We start from the raw sequence: 21,803 nt of genomic DNA on the forward strand, positions 1-21,803 counted from the left end.
TCAATATCCTCTTGTGAACCAATTAAGTCAAGGTTGGTTGGTAAGGTACATAAAGAATTTTTTAAATAAGAACGATATGTTTTCCAGTTTGTCCTATCGTAATCCATTACAAGGTTGTCGATGTGCTTGAAATTTAAATTAAGTAAAAATTTTACCGGTAGATGATCACTGGTTACTGGTTGAGATATATACATGGGTGTATTCGAGAGTACCAGGTCAATATTTGATGGTGTAAATCTACTAGATGAAGGTATAATGTTGGGTCATTTGAGTACAGAACGTTTATGGGGAAAATTGTGGTAAATTCATTTAGTATATTTCCCCAAATATTTGCTCGCGAACAACCCCAGTTGCGATGCTTACTGTTAAAATCACCACAAAAAATATACGATCCATTCAAATTGAAAAGTTTTCTTAAGTCTTTTTTGTAATTGTTCTGGAGTTCCGAGGTATTTGTGCCGCCCGGAAAGTAAGTACTGAAAAGTTTAAATGATTTATTGTCTGAGGAGGTCACTATAATTCCAATATTTTCAATAATTTTAGTATTAATATTTATGATAATAAAATTAATAGACTTTTTGACTAATATGGCAACACCACCACCTACTCCAATTTCCCTATCTCTACGCACACATACATAACCAGGATAATACAATTTATCAGAATGCTTTAACCACGTTTCCGAGAGCATACATATATCAACATTAGTTTTAGTCAAATAGTCAAAAAGTTCCATAAACTTATTTCGGATGCTGCGACAGTTCCTGAATATTATTTTAAGCTGACNACAGTTCCAGAATATTATTTTAAGCTGAGAGACAGACATTACTTATTACTAGAGTAAAGAAACTTAATTGCTAATTGTGCGATAGCGTTAAATTGCTCATATTTACTTCTACATTCTCTCAGTTTCTGTATTAATTCAAAAGTTAGTTCAGTGATTTCTCTCTCAGTGAACAAATTGTTGCTGTCACACATTGGCTCAGCGGTATGATCAACTGGGGAGCGCCACGCCGGCACTTTTCCAGATTCTACCGCTCTTGTATTGTTTACGTGATTCGAATGCTTTGTAGGAAGAGGTGGGAATTGTGAACTGTGTGTTTTCGCTGGAAGTGTAACTTAACTGAGCCACGTTCAAAGTATACAATGTAAAGAGTGTCTTTGTAGTTTTCGAATGTTTTCGTAACGATTTTGACCTCTTTGCACTTCAATCTAAGAGAAATTAACTCACTTTTCACTTCATCCGTGGATTTGTGTTCTAAGCCGTAGAGGACAACTTTAAACGCCCTTTAATTTTTAAGGTCATTCTATAGAATTGACAAGAGTTTATCTTTAAAACGTCTTTGATTTTATTAAACGAAGTGAATGATTCACTTATTATTTTAACGCCAATGGAGATTTTTTTTAGGAAAAAGTCGTTTATATCTTTTTGCGCTAAAAGATTCTTAATGAAATCACTGTCTTGCTCAAGAACCTTGATAGGCGGCAGCACTTCTTTTGTGGTTTTGTTTTTTTGGGAACTTTCATTACATTCCATGTCACTTTCATCGTCTTCAAGAGCCTGCAAAGGCGTCCAGAAGTTTGATCTATTGACATTTTTAGCACTCACACTTTGATTTTTAGTGTCCAAAAGTTTTCTTTGCTTACGAGAAGACATTTCGTCTTCAGCGTGATCGAGCGTTGCTCGTTTCGCAATTTTCTTATTTTCTTTTATGTCTATATTTGTTTTGATGGTTGTTAGTCACAGATGCATAAACAGGTCTGACTTGGCCAGCGGTAACACAGCGACTGAATAATGTTATTTCTTTTCAAGGAATTGTTGAGTGGTGAGTAAATTAGCGTTCTCAAATTTCGAACGATCGCGGTTTCAAGGATTTCTGAAATATACCGTTATATGAAAAGGGGGCCGGAATTTTAGTCCGATTTCAAGAATTTTCTACGCTTTGCTTTTAGTCACCTAGTATACGGAAGGTTCAAATAGTTGAAAAGCGGCATGGCTTCGGCGACCAGAAATGGTAGTTTTTCACCCCACTTACTAACAAATAAGCTAGCCTTTTTGTGGTGCTTTGCTGAATGCATTACTTATTTATGCGTATACCACAAAAATGGCTAAAAAGAAAACTCTACAAACTTGTTTCCTTGCATTTTCGACAAAGTATATAATGATGTCATTTACAGAAGCAAGAAAAGTATTATTATTTGCATTATTTCTGTAAAAGATCCCAATAAACAATTTAAGATGAACGTTAGTTGTCAAAGGCGACTCAAATAACCATTGATAATGTTGCATAACAATGCATTTAGTAATTTAAAGAAAATTTCAACTTTTTTCTCCAATTTTTAATTTATTCCGATTTTTCGACCACAAAAATATTAAAAGATTTATTAATTTGGATTTCATAAATTTTAAATAGAGCATAAACCCTTTTATCATACTTATTATCTTACTTAAAAATCTTTTTACATATCATTATTGAATATTAATTAAAAAAATTGTAGGAAAATGACCTGATAGAGAAAAACGGTATACAGATCCGTAATCTACGACCCAAAATTAAGTTTAAGTGTATCGTATTTTTGTGTGTAATCTTAGTATTCCTACAGCATTATTGGCACTTTTTGAATTTTAGTTGAATATGCTTCGTTATGCGGATTCCAAACGAACTAGAAATGTTATTGAATCGGCTACTCAACCCCGCCAAGATCTCCTAGTCCTTCAATCGTTGTCGTCAAGCTCAACTAACGGGAGACTCAGGAAGCGTATAGCTTCTATGGGTTTTGTCCATAGGGGCAGAGGCGTTAGTTGAGTGGGTTTTAGGGGGCATGAGAGGAGATGTCTCGAGTCGTTGGGTGTCTCTCCGCACGCCGGGCACTCGTTGGGCACATCTACAGCTAATCTACACAGGTTCGAGTTTTACTTGCTGCAGTAACCTGAGCGAAGTTGGGCTATAGTGGTTCGAGTCTCCCGAGGCAGCCGAAGTTCTGTCTCATCCACGTCAGTTGGTTATCTTCCCAAAACGGCATTCATAAGTCGAGAGCCAGTGTAGATCAATACTGATTCCCAGTGAATGACGGTTATGGTGTAGATGATTTTATGTCAATATCAGAAGGAATCCGGCCGCTGTCCGGAGTTCTATGTTTTGGCAGAAATTAGAAATGTTTGAAGCTACTTCTTACTAAGTAACCGTAATGCGTTTTCAAAGGTAAAGGTAAAAGTAGCAATAAAGTCGATATGTTTAGAGAAAGCAAAATTGGAGACAATATATTCTTCAATGTCGGTGGTCATACATATTTTAGTAGACATCGTTATCGTTGGAAAGAATATAGAAAAATTAATATCACACCAGCTATTCAGTTACCAGCAGGGCCCTGGTGTGTACGTATATATATGTATATATGTACATATATACTTAAATATGATTACATATACGAAAATTATTTTACCGCCAAAAAAATACCCTTAAGGAAAAAAAAACAAAGTGAAACATTCGACTTTTTGTGTGCGTACGTACTGCCAAAGTAAATATTTTACTTTGCGCTTAAATGTGAATGCTGTTGGCTGCGTTAAGTGCTCAAAAGAAGACACTCTTGACAAAATTTAAGTAAAGTTGGCTGGTTCACAGAAAAGAACTAATAAACATTTTTTTTATACTTAAATTGGTGCTTATTATGTACGGTTGTAGAGTGTTTATTCATCACATATGTGGGTGTCGAGAGTTTGTTTTAAGAAAGGAGCACACACCCCTACATGCTAACATATTTACATATATATACATATGTATGTTCTCGCACTCTTTCATACGCTTAAGCAGTTACACAGCGTCAATGAAAAAGTATTTGAATAAAATTTTGGTTGCCGAATTTTTTCGATAATTCTAAGGTATCCTTGCAAGAACGACAAAACAAATTTAACGGTGTTGTGTAAATGGGGGCTACTTCAGTTAAATGAGAAAATTTTATTTATTTTTTAATGTTTGGCCAAGGCAAGGATTGTTGAATTTACTTAGGCACATATTTTTATCGACGATAAGTTAGGCTTTCGACGCCATGCTAGAAAACAGTTTCACAATTAGGAGATCGTTGTCGAAAATGCTTCCTGATATGCTGATTCCTTCTTTATGGAGCTCCAGCGTAGGCACGCTTGTTGGGCAAGAAAAAACGAAAAGGCCTGGATTGGAGGAGGAAAAAACTGCATCACTGAAAGATTCGGGGAATAAATTATCGAGGACCATCTTCATTAAATATATTGATAAATGAACATCAACTTAAGGACACTAAAATGAAACAAAAAAAAGACGCCGGGACACGTAATCTGTATTTTGGGTCGTAGATATGGATCTACATATATTCCGTTTTTCTAGAGCAGGTCACTTTTCAAAAATATTTTCATTTAAAGTTTGCGAATGAAAAAAAAATCAAACTTTAACATGGAAAATGTTACTCATACGCCAAGTACGTGTAATTACGTATTCGACTATGTTCGATGTGGCGTATGAGTAACAATATTTCTTGTTTCTATTTCTTACAAAAAATTTTTGCAGATTTTTTTTTTACCATTCATAACTTGTTTATTTATTCAGCGATTTTCAATGTTAGTAGCTTTAATAAAAATAAAAAAAAAATTATAAACGATGTGTTATAAAGTTTGAATTTTGTTTTCATAAAAAGGGAAAATATCTTGGGATATATGAAAATATCTTCTGGAAAATGGTATACATATCCATACGCGCTTTTTTGAGTCATTTCAAAATTTAAGATTTTCCTTACACTATTTTTTAAGTAGTTTCTAGTTGAGAATATAGCCTGTTGCTTAAATAAGTGCAAAATGAAACTAAATCATCTACTTGATGAAAACTTTGAGGGGTTAAATATTGCATTGAAAGTACTGAAAAAACCCTCGTACTGTATCATTTAATGAAACATTTAAATCGATGCGTCTAAGTCCTTGACTTCAAATGGACGATGCTGGTTCAATGCCAAAATTCTTCCACCCGATGTGTGTTAGCATCCTCTGTACAAATCTTTCTCCCCCACGCCCCAACTCAATTTATTTAGTTATTTACTTGAATGCAATTTCGTTGTACAGCTGTGACATTCTGCTCCTTGCGATGTCTTTTAATAAATAGAAATGATTGCAACTGCGTTGCTTATTCCTCGAAATGCTATGTGCTCATGAAGAAAATACGTTTGTTCGACATGAACGCTCGCTATGTGACATTTGCTACTTTCGACATAGCACTTGGCTCTTGGCACTTAGCACTTTCCACTCAGAAGTTGCATTTTTGGATGTTCTGCCGGAAAGTAATCAGAAAATTTAAAGAATGTCAATAAACTGAATGGAGATTCCAGAAAAGCAAAAAGTATCACACACGCTCTCCGTGTAAGTAGGTAGCGGGAGTAGCAGCCTCTTCTACGCTCCGTCTACATCAACATTAAGTATTTGCCTAGATACTGGCTGGGTGTGAAAAACTCAGCTACAACATTTCATGTCACATAAAAACAAGAATCAGTACAGTTTGATAGACGGATGCAACGATAAGGCAAGACAAGACAACCAGCAGGTCAAGTAGCAGGAAGACGAACAGTGTCGATTAAAGCAGCAGGAAGTTGAAGTGGAGGCGTGCGGCCGGACAAACGACACCAAAGGAGAAATTACTTGACAGCCATGAAATCAAAAGTTGCATTCTTCCGGCACTATTATCACTCGCTACGTAATAGGAATATGGAAGATGGGAGGTTGATTGTCCCAGTAGAAAAGAAGTGTGAAAAAGTGGTTGTTAGTATTGTTGCTCATTGCTGGCAACCGCACACAAAATACCAAGTTTCAACCAAAAACAACAACCAAGGTTCTATGAAAGTATAAAGCCGAATATGTATGCCTATGTACACGTGTTGGTATAAATGTGGGTAAAATTTGAATTCCTCTAAACCACAGATATATTTATGCATACGAACGTGTGAACATAGATAAAAATAATGAAGAAATTTTCAAGGATGTCTCTCGTAAATCTTGAAGTGTCGGCATGAGGAGCGTAAATACTTTCACTTTGTATATTTAAATACCGAAATTTCATGCTTACAAACATTTAGCAGTATTTGTTTTTTCTTATCGTCGACAATGTCTGTGATCAGCAGCAACAGATACCAGGGGGAGATTTGTTCGCCTAATGCTGCAAAGGTTAATGCATGTCAAAAGAATTACTGTCGTAAAAACACCGGCTGTAACAAAAATAATAATTAAAATAAAAAAAAAACATAAAAGCAACAAAAAAAATACTTTAATTCCAACCAACATCGTTGTAGCTGTGTGTACGTAATAATGGCAGAAATTAGAATAGTTTCAAGGACAAATATAAAAATAGATTTCGCAGACAAACATACAGCTTGTCGGTTGGTCAAGGGTAGGTGGGGTGGATTGAAGATATCTAGCCTCTTTAACTACTGAAGATGTTGGGGACGGCTTCCGGAAAATCAAATCACCAATTCAAACTGATGTGGATGTGTTGTTCTAATATCTCTTCAAGGGTTGATATACTTTTGCCTACATCTTTTATTGATTTTTAACAAATCCCTCGAGGTAGGAGGTCACTCTCATTAATCCTATTCTAAAATCGGAAATAAGAATAATATAACTAACTACAGACCTATTTCTAAATTATAAAGATTGTTCGAATACATTGCCGAACAAAAATTATCTCTGTAAATCAGTACTTTTTCATACCTGGTGGGTTGCCATTTCTAATCTGGCTCTAATTTCTGAACGTAGGCAGCTTTTCACAAACGTGATCAAGTCGACACTGTAAATACGGACTTTACAAAAGCGTTCGAAAAAGCTTGCCACTTCATTTTACGTTCAAAGCCAAGGCATATTTGATAAGGTCAAAGTGACAACTAGCTCGAACTCTCTCGTAGCTAGTTATAATGTCAAAAAAAAATGTAAACAAACAAATTAACCCTTTGAGGTGCGAGTGCTATGTTCGCTACAAATTAGCATCAATTGAAACGCATCATAGTGAAATTATGCCAGGTGTAGTAATACAAATTAGATGATAGATTTTACACTAACTTATTTGAAAGTTTGCCTTCAAAAAACTTTTATAAGATAGCCGAATGTCAGGAAAATAAACTGAGAAAGCTGTTTTATTTCTGAAAAAAAACTGAAAATATTACAAAAATTTTGTGATGCTGNGCGAGGAAACAAGCAGCGCTCGCTCGTTTGGCGAGCGAGGCAAACTTCTCGTGCCTCGCCTCATTGCTGCTACGAGTACGAGCTGCGAGCGCCTCGTTGTCTGCGAGGCATTGAGTAGGAGTTTGCTCGCTCGCTCGCTCGAACTCCGAGTTTTTGCCCACCCTGGCTGTAGTCAAATTTATAGAGAAACTAGTTTTCCTCACCCGCTTTGCTGAATGTATGAAATTTCTGTGTGTTAGATAAAATAAAATTTATTTAAATTAAATTTAAACTTAAGAAGAAATTACCGATTTTGAAATTTTTTTAAACCCTCTTCAAAACATTTTCTTAAACCTCTTTCATCAGACACCCATATTGTGATAAATATTTAATTACCTACATAAATGATAACAATAGTAATTATTTAAAATGGTTTTGGTTTAATTTTTTTTACTTTGTACAGCTTGTTTAGTGAAGTTTTACTTGTAGGTAGGTAATCTTTATTTATAAATATGCACGTTTTAACTTTAATTTCCTCATTTTCAATTAATTAATAAAAACACAGAGCAACACTCAAGGCGAATTCATATAAGGTGGTGTTGCTAGAACAGCTGCTTTAATTCGCCTCGGTACACATACATATGTCAAAACTCCTAATGAGTGTGTGCGAAAGGAAGAGCGTTGGCATTATCTTTCCCTCCTCCTCCTTGAGCGAAGGATAGCAGAAATTTGACATTTGTGTGCCGAGATCGAAAACAAAATGATGTTTGCAAGACCCTAGGGACCCAAGGTCGTTCTCTACTTAAAAGTTAGAACTTACAATATTGACGTGAAGGCTGTTTGTGTGGTTTCCAAGAGTATTTGTTTGTTTTCATTCACCGTCAGACTAACTTAGTTTGCCTTCCTCACTATGTTGGAGAATGCTCCGCTCACGGCCGGGTGTTGATATCGACGATTTTAATGTTATCTGCATACGCCCGTAGTATTGGTTTATTGCTACATATATGCCACTGCGATGCCGATTGATATCACGTATTACGCTTTGGGACATCAGATTGAAGAAGTGATACGAAAACGAGTTACTATACCTAAAGCCTAGTTTGGTCTCCTTCTCCTTCCCCCTCGAATTTGAACAGCTCAGCCGGTATTCATAGCAAAAGCTTAGTGCCTCATTCATAAATTTTAAGTTATTTACTTGAGTATTGTTCGCTTGCAACTTAGTAGACCTATTACGACAGCATAAATGCATCCTCCAGCCTATAGTTTAATTGAATAGCAACATGTTGATACGACTGGCTCGTTTGCGAGCAACAGCTGCGCTGTAAAACACTCAACTGAGAGTGTCTGTAAATCTGTTCGTAAATGACGGTGTTCATTGTCGTCACATAACTAAGCATTGCCTGCCCAAATAACTTTCTTATTTCGTCCACTGAGGGCTTGAAAAGCGCTAACAATACAGCTTCCGCATATAACGACTACTATTCAGCATCGCAAGCATCCACGCGTTTACAAGCTGTCTGTCAGGCGTCATGAAAGCTCTGCGCCAATACGTGCCAAATATAGTTGTTTTTAGCTGATAGGCTGGTAGTTACTTTCCTGTTGCTTTTGTTTTGACTCCGGTCCTTTGTTTGGTGATTTGACTGGACGTACATACATATTTCGTATAGGTACATGCCAATTGGACCTTAAATAAAAAAATCCATGCATTTACAATGATTCGTGATGGCAAGCATGCGGGTACTTTGCAAAACTTGTTGTTTTTTTCCTTTTAAACATATTTAGTCGTTTGGGATATGGAACCTGGTGCTCGCTGCTCTTTGCCGCTTTGACGTTCGTTGTAGCCAGTTTTTTTTTCTTTTCATTCTCCTTATTAATGACTACATTATGCATAATGTAATTTGCATAATTGCGTTCGTCGTTCTTATAGGCGGCATACACAGTCAGTCTGACCCGCGAGTCATTTATGTACGTGTTGACTCGCCTTCGACTACACATAGTTGAATCATTCAGAGCCATTCCAGGAGTCATGTCGATGTAACTAACACATACTAATTTTCACAAACACATTCCAACCGACTCGTGAGTCAGACGCACCGTGTATGCTGCCTATTAGGACTAAAATGCGCTTAAGATATTGAATCCTTGGCGCTGCCAAGGACAATGAAAATCAATGTTACTCTGTGCGCTAATGGAAACTACTGACATTATTCTTGATAATTTATACTTTTCTACTTGACAAGAGCATTTGACGTTTTAAACCTTTTCTTCTTTTTTATTGGCGGCATACACGGTGCGTCTGACTCGCGAGTCGGCTTATATGTGTTAGTGAAAATAAATTTGTGTTAGTTATACTCTGCCATGACTCTGAATGACTCAACTGTGTGTAGTCGACAGGCGAGTCAACACGTACACAAATGACACGCCAGTGAGACGCACCGTCTATGGCGCCTGTTAGAAGAAGTATAATATACCTAATTAATGCGAAAAAAACCAAATCTGACAAACGAATTGGTAGAAAAGACTTGGAATGATTTTTTTTTTTTACTTAGAGGAAAGAAGCTTATGGCTACTATACAGAATCGCGGCGGCCACCACAGCCGTAATCCCAAGAATGCACTGCACTTTAAGTATTTTCTACTCACACATTTAGTGAAGATTTTGCCCATAGCGAAGGCTAGCTGATGCGTGCATAGCCGAAATTCCCATCTACCAGTGAGTATTTTTCAACAGCGGAGAACAAGCAAATAATTAAACGGGTAGTACTTCGCTGCTACCGGAATCCGTAAAGCTTACAAAGCCACGTTATATTCGATCGCTATGCGACTGTTTGAGACGTAGAGATGCTGGAAGCTAACAGGGCAAATCTGTCTATGATAGTAAATAGTCTTTCATATGACAAATAAAAGACAGATGACAAGATAGTTCGAAAGACTTCGGTTATTCTAGCGCAAAAGTCTTATAAAAAATATCTCTGATTCACCAATCGGTGGAACGCTATACTGAGAGAAAGCACTTTGTATCATTCAACTCGCGTGGCTCAAACAGGTGTAGTGGCCGAGTGAGATTTTATAGTATGTACTGCTATTGACAATATTCAATATTACTAAACTGAAAAGGAATAGTTTAAAACAATTGATATCAAGCACCCCACGGTTACGAGTTTTTTCATACCTGCATACATAAAGTTTCATTAAGTTTATACATAAAGTTCATGTACGCAGGTATGAAAAAACTCGTAGCTTCTACATTTTTGGTGTCTCCATTCTCAAATTTTTACAGTGTACTCCAAAAAGTTTGACAACTATTCAGGTTGAAAAAAATAGATAAAAATAGAACATGGTATAGTTAATTAAAATAAATAAAAAATGCAATTTTTGAAGGCAATTTGTTTTTTTATTTTAGTCTACCTCACACTGTCATGCAAAGCCGAGGTAATTGCGCACATTTTTCTACCTTAACTGATTTTCTCCGACAAAAAGTTTATTAACTGTAAACAATTGAAAATAGGTACTTCACCGTGAGTTAAAAACTTCAGGATTTTTTTTCGAGATTTTCGAATATCATGACGAAATAAAAAAAATGTGTGTCTTTTTTCGATAAAGAATGTAAAAATATATATTTCGCCCCAGAAAAATTAGTGAGGTTTAAATATTGAATGGAATGACCTACATATATATATTTTTAAATTTAATTTTATTTAAAAAAAAACTTATTGCACAAATGCGAACAGCATAACGCTAAAGCTAAGATCCCATTATCGGCTCAATGGGCCGATTTTCGCCGCACTTTATCTACCGATAGTGTGAACAAACACAATTTTTCGAAACTGAGCCGAAATTGTGCTGAGTAACCAAAATTAATTTGCTGTACGAATAATTTGAATACTCTTTTGCCTATTGTAGAACAGTGTTACGGCTGAAATTTTTTCGAAAGTCGCAAAAAAAGTGTCGCAGCCGAAAAAAAGTGTGTTCAAGTCATTCAAATCGTTTATACCATGTATTACCTTGTTTATACCTACGAAAAACTGCATTAACAAAAAAACCGATATGTTTCAACACATACATACTTCTTTCAAACGTTTATTCCTTTGACTCGAATTTGTTTTCAAATCGCTTTTTATAAGCCTTTATTTTTTATTTCTCCCATCGGTTAGAAAACAAGTATAAACGCATCATTCATTTGACGACGTGAAATGAAAATAGTCTGGTTTTCTTTATACAGCCCGTTTTAAACTTGAATTATTATTATAACAAATGTTAATTCTTGTTCTCCTCCATTTCAGTCCGACGCGCCAATTAATTATTTAAGAAATGTCGAGTAAAAATAAAAAATTGTATCTACTTTTTAATACGGTTTCAGCGAGTGCGCTATAACTACACAGGTATAAATGCTTCAAATAAATATGTGTTGAGCCAAATCATATGTTTGTTAATGCGGTTCTTGCGCAAGTATAAGCAAGGTAAAATTGAAGTCAATACATTTTTCAATTTCAATCAAAGCGAACTGACTCAAAGCACTTTGTGTGTCGGTATAAACAAGGTATATGTAAAGACTTTCATCATTAGGGCATATTATAGTTGTAATAAAATCGACTCTAAGGTTAGTTTTAGCTTTTTTCAACGGAAAATATGCCAAAAATCTGCTTAGAGTAGACTTTATTTCATAAATGACTATGCATGCCTCATTATTTTTAATATATTGTTAATGGAGATCATATTTTTCAGTAGTAAAAAGACGCAATATGCATATTTTGCATTTAGTATGAAAACCAAATTGCAGTTAAAAAGAGAGTACTTACATCATTAAATAAATAATAAATTTAACACAAATAAATTGGGGGAAATGCTATGCTACAAAACGGTGCATTAATTCATGCTACTTCCGAACATTTATTCTGAAAATGTTTGACATAATAAAAAGTTGGAAATGCATCAAAATCTGGCCAGAGGTGTTTTTTAAATGCCTTTGAATAGTAAATTCTATTAGCATTTTTAAACATGTAAGAAAAATATAATTTATGAAGGAATTGTCAAATGTCTATATAGAATTTTAAATCAAAGAAAAGGTACAAAAGTCGCATGATTTTTTGGAAATGTTTCAAAATAAGCCAATTTGTAAAAAGTAGGTGTCAGTTGGCATCGATCTCCAAAAAGTGTCTATTTGACACTTTAGTCGCACAATGGTAACACTGTTGTAGAAGAATCAAATTGCTAAAAATGCGACAATTTTTACCAATCAAAGTTGACAATTTGTTTATTGTTATTATTAATCAAGCACGATAGTGTACGTTTTGTACCGATTATCGTCGCATATTTAATTTAGCCGATATGCACCGAAAAATATTGCCACAATGTTCGATGATAATGGGATCACTCAGAAATCAGTTGTACAAATTTTGTAAATACATATGTACCAATCAAGCACGATGAAAATTGGTGCAGCATACTGTGCTATTTGCGCCGATAGTGGGATCCTAGCTTAAGACCTCCTCGGTAGCAAATCTTTCAATTAGTGTTTTGAAAGACAGTAAAGGAGAGGGCTGCTGTTGTACCATATATCAAAACATTTGCTAGGATCAAGTAGGTACATATGCAAATACATATGAATGTACTTACCAATAAAAACGGAAATTCGCATATTTCTCCGTCTATGCTTAATAAACTGCATATTCGAAACGTTTTCATTTAAAAATATGTAGCTATTTTTGCACTCAAGCAGAGAGAATACACACTTTCATGTCTAGTGGATATCAATAAACATAATTAATTCACCACTTAACGCTTCATTACCAATCTTTGGCAACTTTTCTCACACCATTGACTCCATCATCATTTTTGATCCTTTGCCAATTGCAGAATATTAAGTACTTATGTATGTACTGAATGGCTCACTTCCAAAGAGTGTAGTGAAATTGTCTTCGAACGAGTAAACATGCAAGTATCCTCTTAATGTGTCTTATAAAAATGATGGGAATATGTATCGCATCCATTTATATACATATACCAACATTTCATTGAAATTTATATTACTTATGTATATACACGTGTCATATTTCGGTATATAACGTTATTATACAAGGTAATTGAACCGCAACCGAGCACAAGTAACCCAAGGCCATGGCAATCAGTTTCCCTGCAGCGCGACTCGCCGCCACCTAGCTTCACACTCACTTCCTACTATCCCGCCACTGTAGCAAGGGCAACCACTTGTGCAAACTTGTATCTTAGCAATAACCTGCAACTCAAGCCTTCTAAAGTATCTGTGCATACTTGAACGTTTTTAAGTAAATGTGTTAGTAAATAAGTGGGCAGACTATATCACAGCAATTAAGATGTTAATTGAAAATGTGTTTAAGGATTATGACGAGTCAGATTTTAAATTTGGTCGTTGTCGGTCGGCCTTGGACTGTTTGATGTTGGTTTGTTGGTTTATAAAGTCTAATTCAATCGGGTCGAGAACAAAAGAAAGTAGCCTTCGAGTGCATATTACATCGTTATAAATAGTATATAATCACTTAATTATATTGGAAGTTATGAAAGGAAATTTATTGCTAAATACCTTATTTCGAAGATAAAATTAAATTTTTCCAAATAAGTTTCTTTGCAAGGTCGACAAAATATGTTCTACTTTTATTATAGTGAATGGGTGTGTCACATAAAGGTGGAAATTTATAGTACTGTTTGGATCTGCGAGCTATAGGTACGAATTCATTTTTGAAGATGCTCTAAGACGCAGATATGTGTATGTATAACCACGTATTTGCTTCTCGTCCACACACTCCCTAAACGCGATCTTGCATCTACCTCCGATTCATATATGTACATAATTGCAGTCGGTTCGTCCTAAGCACATCGGTAAACCCCGGAGCCTCGCTTACACCTTAAAGGGTGGAAGTACGATTTTAAAATTTCAAGTAACTACAAAGTGCCGTAGCTTTTTGACTTTTTTTTTTGTTGACAGTGTCATGCATTTTCTTCCGTACAAAGTATGTTCGACAATATTTCTATATGGAAGAAAATGCGCGGCACCGTAAACAAAAAAATCAACGGTGTATTGTAGTCACTTTAAATTTTCACTTTATCGTACTAAAATTTTATGTTATACTAAAATTACATACCCGAAATTTTTCTACAGATATTACTAACTTTTTTATACAGTTTTAAAATCGGATTTACGCATCTAATATGCTAGATTTTTATAAAAAAGTAATGAATATTAAACAAGCAAAAGGAAAACTGTAATAACTAAGGATCAAAAGGGTGTGCTAATGTAATGACTTGGAGTGTATCTGTAATTAAGAACTAAAAATAGTTTAGTGCGTAAAGGAACATTTTTATGTTCACTGTTTGCTAATTTGAAAAATTAACAAGTTGGCTTTTCTCCAATTTTCTACAAAACATATTCCAAATGGTGCTTGTAGCTTTTTAATATTCTAAAAAAAAAACACTGAAATAAAATAAACGCTCCCTATTCTTTTAATGCCAAAATTTAAAAGTAACTAGATTTTGGAAACGAAAAACTTTTAAACATATTTCCTGAATTTTCTACTTCCGTAACAGTTTGCTAAAATACGTAATTTTTTCGCTTGAGCTTACAGCAATGCAATGCTTTAACTGTTTGCTATCCTTTCAAATGAAGGACGCGGAGTTATTGGGGAGAAAGTCACATCGAATCTACACAAAAGCATACCTCTTTTTGTTGGCATGAGTTGTTATTTATTTTTTCTGCACGCACCTATAGATGACTTGTTTTACTTTCTTCTATTCAATAATTTGTGAAATATGCCATGAAGACTTTTATAAGCTACACCTTTCTGGAACTGTTTTTCCGAGCATAGTATGCTCTGCTTCTTTTACGAAAAGGACAATTTACTCAAGGAAGAAAGAATTTCATACTACTCGAGTGTCAGTTGAGAAATACTTTGCTTTGCTCCAAAAATTTTCTTTGCAAATAGTCGAGTATAGCTACTTCGAAAATGAAAATCACTTAAATCAACAAAAAAGAAAACGAGCAGTATCTATGAAATAATGTCCCTGCAAGAACAGTGACAATCATTTGACCGGTAAAATGACGGCAATACTGATAGAAATACTCGTCACTACTTTGTATTAAAGTGTCTATTAAAATATTAAAGGTAATGTGCAAAATTGTATGGAAGAAAATGTATACATGTGAATCACCAATGATATAAACGTTGGTCTCATATGAATAATCATCCTTGATGGGTTCTTAAGTCACTATTGGCAAATCGTACCAGCTATAAAAGTTGGTCAAATATGACTGATCACAATTGATGGGTTTCGACGTCATATTAAAAAATACGAGCTTTTTTCTGCTCATAGCATTAATAAAATTTCTTTTTTCATTATAAAATACTTGAATTTGCTTTATTAATTGCTCGCATAAAATTTGCGACCGCCTTCTTTAACTACTAGAATTTTTTAATTGTGATTTATAATGATGTACATATTTGCTTTCCTGGTCTACCTTTCCATCATCAGTGACGGTCAAATGATAGTCACTGAAAAAATTCGTATGCTATCAGCATTGTCAATCATATGACTGGTAAAATGATTGTCACTGTTCTGTCCGGTCCAACTAGGATATAGATTTTCGCATACATAGGTGTTAGTTTTACTTGGGAATGTGTTGTAATTTTAGTCATTCGTGCCTTGTAGGGGTGCTTTTACAACTGCATTTTTGCATGTGTGTATGCATGTATTAGTGTCCGACCGAAGGTTCGGCCTGACTTCAGTATTCGGCCTATTCGGTTGCTTTTTATATACGGCTTCGGCCTTCTGTCGAAAATGCCGAACAATTATGCAATTCACAAGGTGTTGTATTTATCGTAAAGTTACGTTATTTTACAACAGTTGTTCAAATTTTGTTGTTGCTTCACATCTCTACATAACACTTTGGAAAATGTAAGAAATCTATATCGACCCCTTTATCGTATGTTACAAAAACAATATATTACAGGAAAGTGTTCTTTGTATTTTTCTCTGCTTTGGCTAGCACCAGTAATACCCAAGTTTAGCGTTGCTGAGATAATTGAGAAATATAACTAAACACAGGATTTTTTTTTGTAAGGTCTCTACATTCTAATTTCTTAGCACATACGATAATTTCGCCAACAAGAAAAAAATGCATTTTTACATACCATAAAATTTACAGTAAATTTTTGGAGTTACTATTGTTTGGCGAGTTATACCATTCAAGTCTCTAGCTTGTCGCGAAGTTAGTTTAAAATCGATTGGAAATTTCCGCGGGATGACCAAGTGTAGTGAAAGCTCGTAATAAAAAGAGGATGCCAGCGACAAAGAAGCAACATAAAATGTAAAATTTTACATTTTCTTGACTCAGCGAAATCAATAAGATATGCAGGTGAACATTTTAAGGCTCTAATAAGAATTTTACATAAATATATAAATATATTTATAATTATGTCATTAATTGCACAGCTTTCTATATTCCGGACAAATCCAGTAAGCCGGACAAATTATATTTGTGTCCGGAATAACGAGATATTTAGTACTGTACTTCAGTATTAATACATTCAAATATTTGAGAATTTAACAATTTAGTATTTATTTAGCGACTCTTACAAACCCGTGTTTTCTAAATTAAATATTTAGGCATCTCTAAATAACAAGTATCTACATGGGTATCCAGTTACCACACGCGTATGCAAAACTATTTAAGTAAGTATGCCCATCAGGGTGGGAACCTTATTCCCGACAGAAATACACTCGCAGGTCTGAAGTGTTTGCCCACCGACGACCGCTATTAGAAGTTTTCGATCTAGCTCGAATAGAGTTCTATCGAGTTGTAGAAGAATCTTCCAAAACTAGGCTACGGTGACTGAATTTCTACGTTGTTTCCTTCCCTTACTATCTAATCGGTCTTGAAACCTTGCCACACGTCTTGTTTGAAGATCTTTCGATGCTAACTGAAATCTTCTGTTTTGTTTACCGAAGGAGTAAGCCTGATATTTCCTACCCAGTTCATGAAAATGTGTAGAAGTTACTTAAAATATGTTCTTCCAACAACTATCCCATTTTCGTTTTACAAAGAGTTAAATGAAGCGCAAGACTCTTAAATTCCAATATCTCCTTCTGTAGCAAATCACAAATTCATCTTTAGTTGGCTATACTATCACCAACGAATTGAATCAAGCGCGCTTAGCGATGGAAACGTCTTAAGTAAAATATTTGCCATCAAAGTTGGTAAGTTTATGAGTTCTTAAGTAGATTAAATAAATTTTCGCACGAATTTCGATGGACGCGCACAACAAAAATTAAATGATCGTAAGGCGAAACTGGAACCCATATTTAGCAGGGATTAAACAGCATAAGCGGATAGAACAGAGTTAAAAGCAAACTATGTATGACAACGAAGCGACATAAAACTGCTAGGCTGCAATAGTGCAATCAAGTGTTTTATATATAGATGGGCATACACTAGGGTGTTAGATAATTGACATTTTTTCCAAAAACCGGGTTTCAATTTATTCCGAAAATTGCAATTTGAAAAAACCGGTTCCCTGTTTTGAAATTAAGAAAAAACCAGAAAACCCGGTTTTAGTTTACATAGTTTTCGTATAGTGAAAATGCTTATGTTGGTATGAAGTCATGACCGAAGATTGTATTCAAACTATTAACAGTAAGGATAGTTCTCATTTAGAAAAGAGCAGAGCGAAATAAGTTCAATGTTTTTTAGAAGAAAATTAAAACAAATAAAAATCTATAAAAAATTCATGTTTTTAATACCCAACCTTTTAAGTTTTTTTAATACCCAACCTTTTCCAACTGGCGATCCACCTTTCCATATCGTAATACCTTCACGGTCCATCGGTCCATGGTGGAGTAAAATATTTAAATTTGTATCGCATCCCTTTCTAATATATCCATATATAATTTACCATCAAATATAGCAAAACATAGATACAATAGAATGACCCTTAAAAATGAAATTCATGAATTTTTCTTTTAGCATAAATGCTTCTGATATAAAGTTTAGTGGCAATCAGATAAAACTGAGTGGCCACACACAGTCGGGAAAGTATGAAAGTGCGTGAAATATAGGAAAAATATATTGCTTTATTCCCAATCCCTTAAAACGAAGATGTTTTTAATCTTATGTATTTTTTTCTGTGACGGTTTATTTATTCAATTGTTTCTGATAGTTTTAGAATCGATTCGCCACCCACCTGTAATCCTTCCGCGACCCACTGGTTGGGCACCGATGCTCCATGTATTACATTTATTCGGGCTTAATTAGTGCTCTTGCCGCCTTAGTCGAGTGGTAAGATGTGCCTACTGCCACTCGGGAGGTACGTTGTTCAATTTCTGGGTACCAAAAACATGAAAAGAATTATTTTCAAATAGCGGTCGCCCTTCGGTAGACAATGGCAAATATCAAGAAGCAGAACACGAACTGGAAGAGAAGCTCGGCCAAACACGTAGAAAACATTTAAGCGCCAAATATTAATTTATTGGAATCAAATATGATAAACCTAACCTAGGATATCATTTTAAAACTATTTATAGATTTCCCTTAAACTGAAAAAAGACTTGATAAGTTCGAAAAATCAAAACTTTTAACGAGAGGTTAAGGTTGGTATGAAGTAAAAAACCAAACTGGTTCGATAAAAAATACGGTTTATTCGACAATCGAAAAATCACAATTTCAAAAAAAAAAACATCTATAAGTATCCACCATCTATAAAAAACCGTTGAAAACTGGCTTGGAAAGACCGAGTCAATCACCCTAGTATACATGGAAGCCAAGAAATTCAGCCAATGAATTTGAGGAAGAAAGTGAAAAAACAGTTGTCTGTTTAAACTAAGATGCAGACAAAGTAATAGAAACTGCAGTAATACGTCTTAACTAGTTTCATAAACTTAAGGAGATTTCGATGTATAAATGTATTTGCTCCGGCTGTAAATAAGTGAAATTAGTTCTTAAGCGCAGGAAGGCACAGCCATCAGCGTTCGTTGGTGTTAAATACAGTGGGATGAAATTGCGAATATAATACTTATATACTTATACTAACATCAAAAAGTTGCTACAGATTGTACTTTGAACAATAACTTCAGTACTTCAGTACAGAATTGGTATGGATCACTCCGAGTTCATCCAGGGAAATCAAATGCCAAACTTCAGTATAATTAAGCGAAATCTGGAAGTTGGCAAGCATCTCCTTTTTATTTTTATTGATGGTCTTTGTATTATTTCTTTTTATTTAAGAAAACACCCTGCTTGCTTAAGCTTTAAGCTAATATAAAGCCTTTTTATACCTAAAATCGCAAACTTCCACTGCCGCAAAATTCCCGCAATGACTAAGAAACTTCATAAATGTAAACGCAAATCAATTAAACTCAAATCCATTTGAAACTACATACAAGCAAAGTACAAAGTGTAGTTTGGGTAAACTTTTGCCAAAAGTTTCTTTGCTCAACGCGTACTATGTAGAAAAGCAAAAAGCTTTCGAAGAGTTAATGGAGGAAAGTAAGGAAAGGTAGTGAGCATACATTGCCTTTTCGGCCAAAATGGCGGGCAATTTTACCGTAAAATGATACTATATTAAAAGTAGATGCATATCAAACGGTGAAAGTCTTACCTAAAAGAGATACACAAAATAAGTAGACACAAGTTTTGCGCCAGCTACATAAAATATTAATTACCTGTGCATGGGTCTTGAGGTGCCGCCGCCTTGGCTGTTGACGCGAGCGGCAAGTTAGTTGTACGCAAGCGTTATTACAAGTCAAATCAGCTTGTTACAAGTACTTGGTTGAAAGTTTATAAGTTTTGCTCCGTTGTTGGTGGAAGACAGGCAGTTAAAAACGATGCTGCTGATTTAAAATGCTATTCTGTTGCAGTTTCCTAAACTTTAGCAACACGTAAAATATCGCTGCGTGCGTGAAGAGATTGAAAGTTGCAACGTACGAGCAAGCAGTAAGCGCGGAGAAGGAAATCCAGACGAGAAGATGATGTTGCGATGCGGGCGTAGTTATCGCACTCGCACAACTCACTTTTGCTTTCTAATATTTGCAAGCAACTACATATAAGCATTTGTTGTTTTTCTTGCTTTTTTATTTCATTTTCAAGTGCAGTTATTTGTTAGTAATTACACGCCTCAGATTAACAACTCTTTCCCTGCAGCACGCTTATAGTGGCAAACAACTTCACGCAACTCCTTTAGTAAAAACTCAACACACTTTGGCACTTTAGCTTGTGTGCGCACTTACAACCACTTACATATCTCCAAGTACAAGTGCAGTGACTCACTAACACATACGCAGGACATTTTGCAATACACTTCTGCTGCGCCTTCCATACATAAACTTCTTCTGCAAATTGTTGCATACCTCTAGGCGCTTATGCCCGGTATGCGCTGTTGCACATTCTACTTAGTTCAATACGGCGCTTTAAAATTTGTTTTCGCCTTATTGTTTTATAATATTGACTTTTATCACACGTATGCTTTGTTTTCGGTAAATTTGTGTGAAGCTTTTTTTGTAACGACATTGTTGAGTTTTTCATCGCCTTGGGTCTTAGCGTAGTTTTGTGCCTAGCAAATAGCACAATAATTGAAAAACATTGCAGCTAGCAGAGAAGAGAAAAATAAACGCGCGCGACTGAGTAGCGTGAAAATAGTTTACAATCAAAATAAATTAGCTTTGAACATTCAAGCAGTAAAATGGACCGCGAACAGAAGCGCATCCCGCAGTGGCGAACTGTCCCAAAAAAAATAGTATGACAACCGACTGGGTGTGGCCGTTAAAAATAGCACAAACGCCAACCGAATTGAGGCTGGCATCACTTGCTTAAACTTTTTTTATTATTATTGTCGTAAATATTTGCTTAACCGTTTAGCAGTGGGTGTGCGATTTTCTAGTTCGTATCACTTTCTCTTCGAAAATGCACATTTTATGTGAATCTGCTTGCAGGCGTTTTGTTGGATACGTATGCTCGTAAAATACACAAATTATTAGGGCGAAGTTGTTGGTTTTAATATAATATTTTGAACGATTCTGCAGTTGTATAAATACTGGATTAGGTTAGGCTGTGCAGGCGGACCGTAAGAGGTCTCACATATGTAGATGAATATAATGTCCATAGCGTTGCTAGGTACGTTTACGATCAATGCTTTCCCGCAATGTTAAAAAGCATTGTCGTTTCTTTAACAGATACTTTAATAATATGTAGAGCTTTATCCCTCCTGGACACTCAGAAATTATATGCTTCACGGTTTCCTCGTGATAGTCACGTTTCCTAAATTTTTTATCCTCTATTCAAATGCAAGTGCTGAAAGCAAACACAGCCCAGTTAGCAATCGTGCCAGAAGCTTCGAGTCTGTTCTGTTCCGTTTTTGCGTAAGCAATGTTATTAATATTTCTAATTGTTTTGTATTATTACACATAGAAACAAAATTCAGACAACTGCATACGGCACATTGTGGGACCAGTGGTTTTTCGCATAGCGTTTTCCGTAGAAAGAAGGGAAAATCTAGTTTGTTTTAGATAAATCATTAGGCATGGTTTTAATACAACTACAGGGTATATTTTTGACCCAAAGTTACCACAACTATTTTTTCGGATTTTTCTCAAGCTTTTTTGTTCATGCAGTCAAT

At 35.3% G+C, this 21,803-nt stretch overlaps 1 protein-coding gene across 1 annotated transcript in view; it reads right to left on the reverse strand.

Moving 5' to 3' along the window:
* The window catches only part of LOC108359597 (uncharacterized), a 65,712-nt gene extending 45,821 nt beyond the window's left edge, over window positions 1–19,891 (reverse strand). The window contains exon 1 of the mRNA XM_017611517.1: window positions 19,855–19,891. The gene's annotated coding sequence lies outside the window, so the exon portion shown is untranslated. The remainder of the gene's footprint in view (window positions 1–19,854) is intronic.
* Window positions 19,892–21,803: the final 1,912 nt, after the last annotated feature.

The sequence above is a fragment of the Rhagoletis zephyria genome, unplaced genomic scaffold, assembly GCF_001687245.7.
Source record: "Rhagoletis zephyria isolate East Lansing unplaced genomic scaffold, Rhagoletis_zephyria_1.1 Rzeph_scaffold_00417, whole genome shotgun sequence".
In the NCBI taxonomy this organism is placed as follows: Eukaryota; Metazoa; Arthropoda; class Insecta; order Diptera; family Tephritidae; genus Rhagoletis; species Rhagoletis zephyria.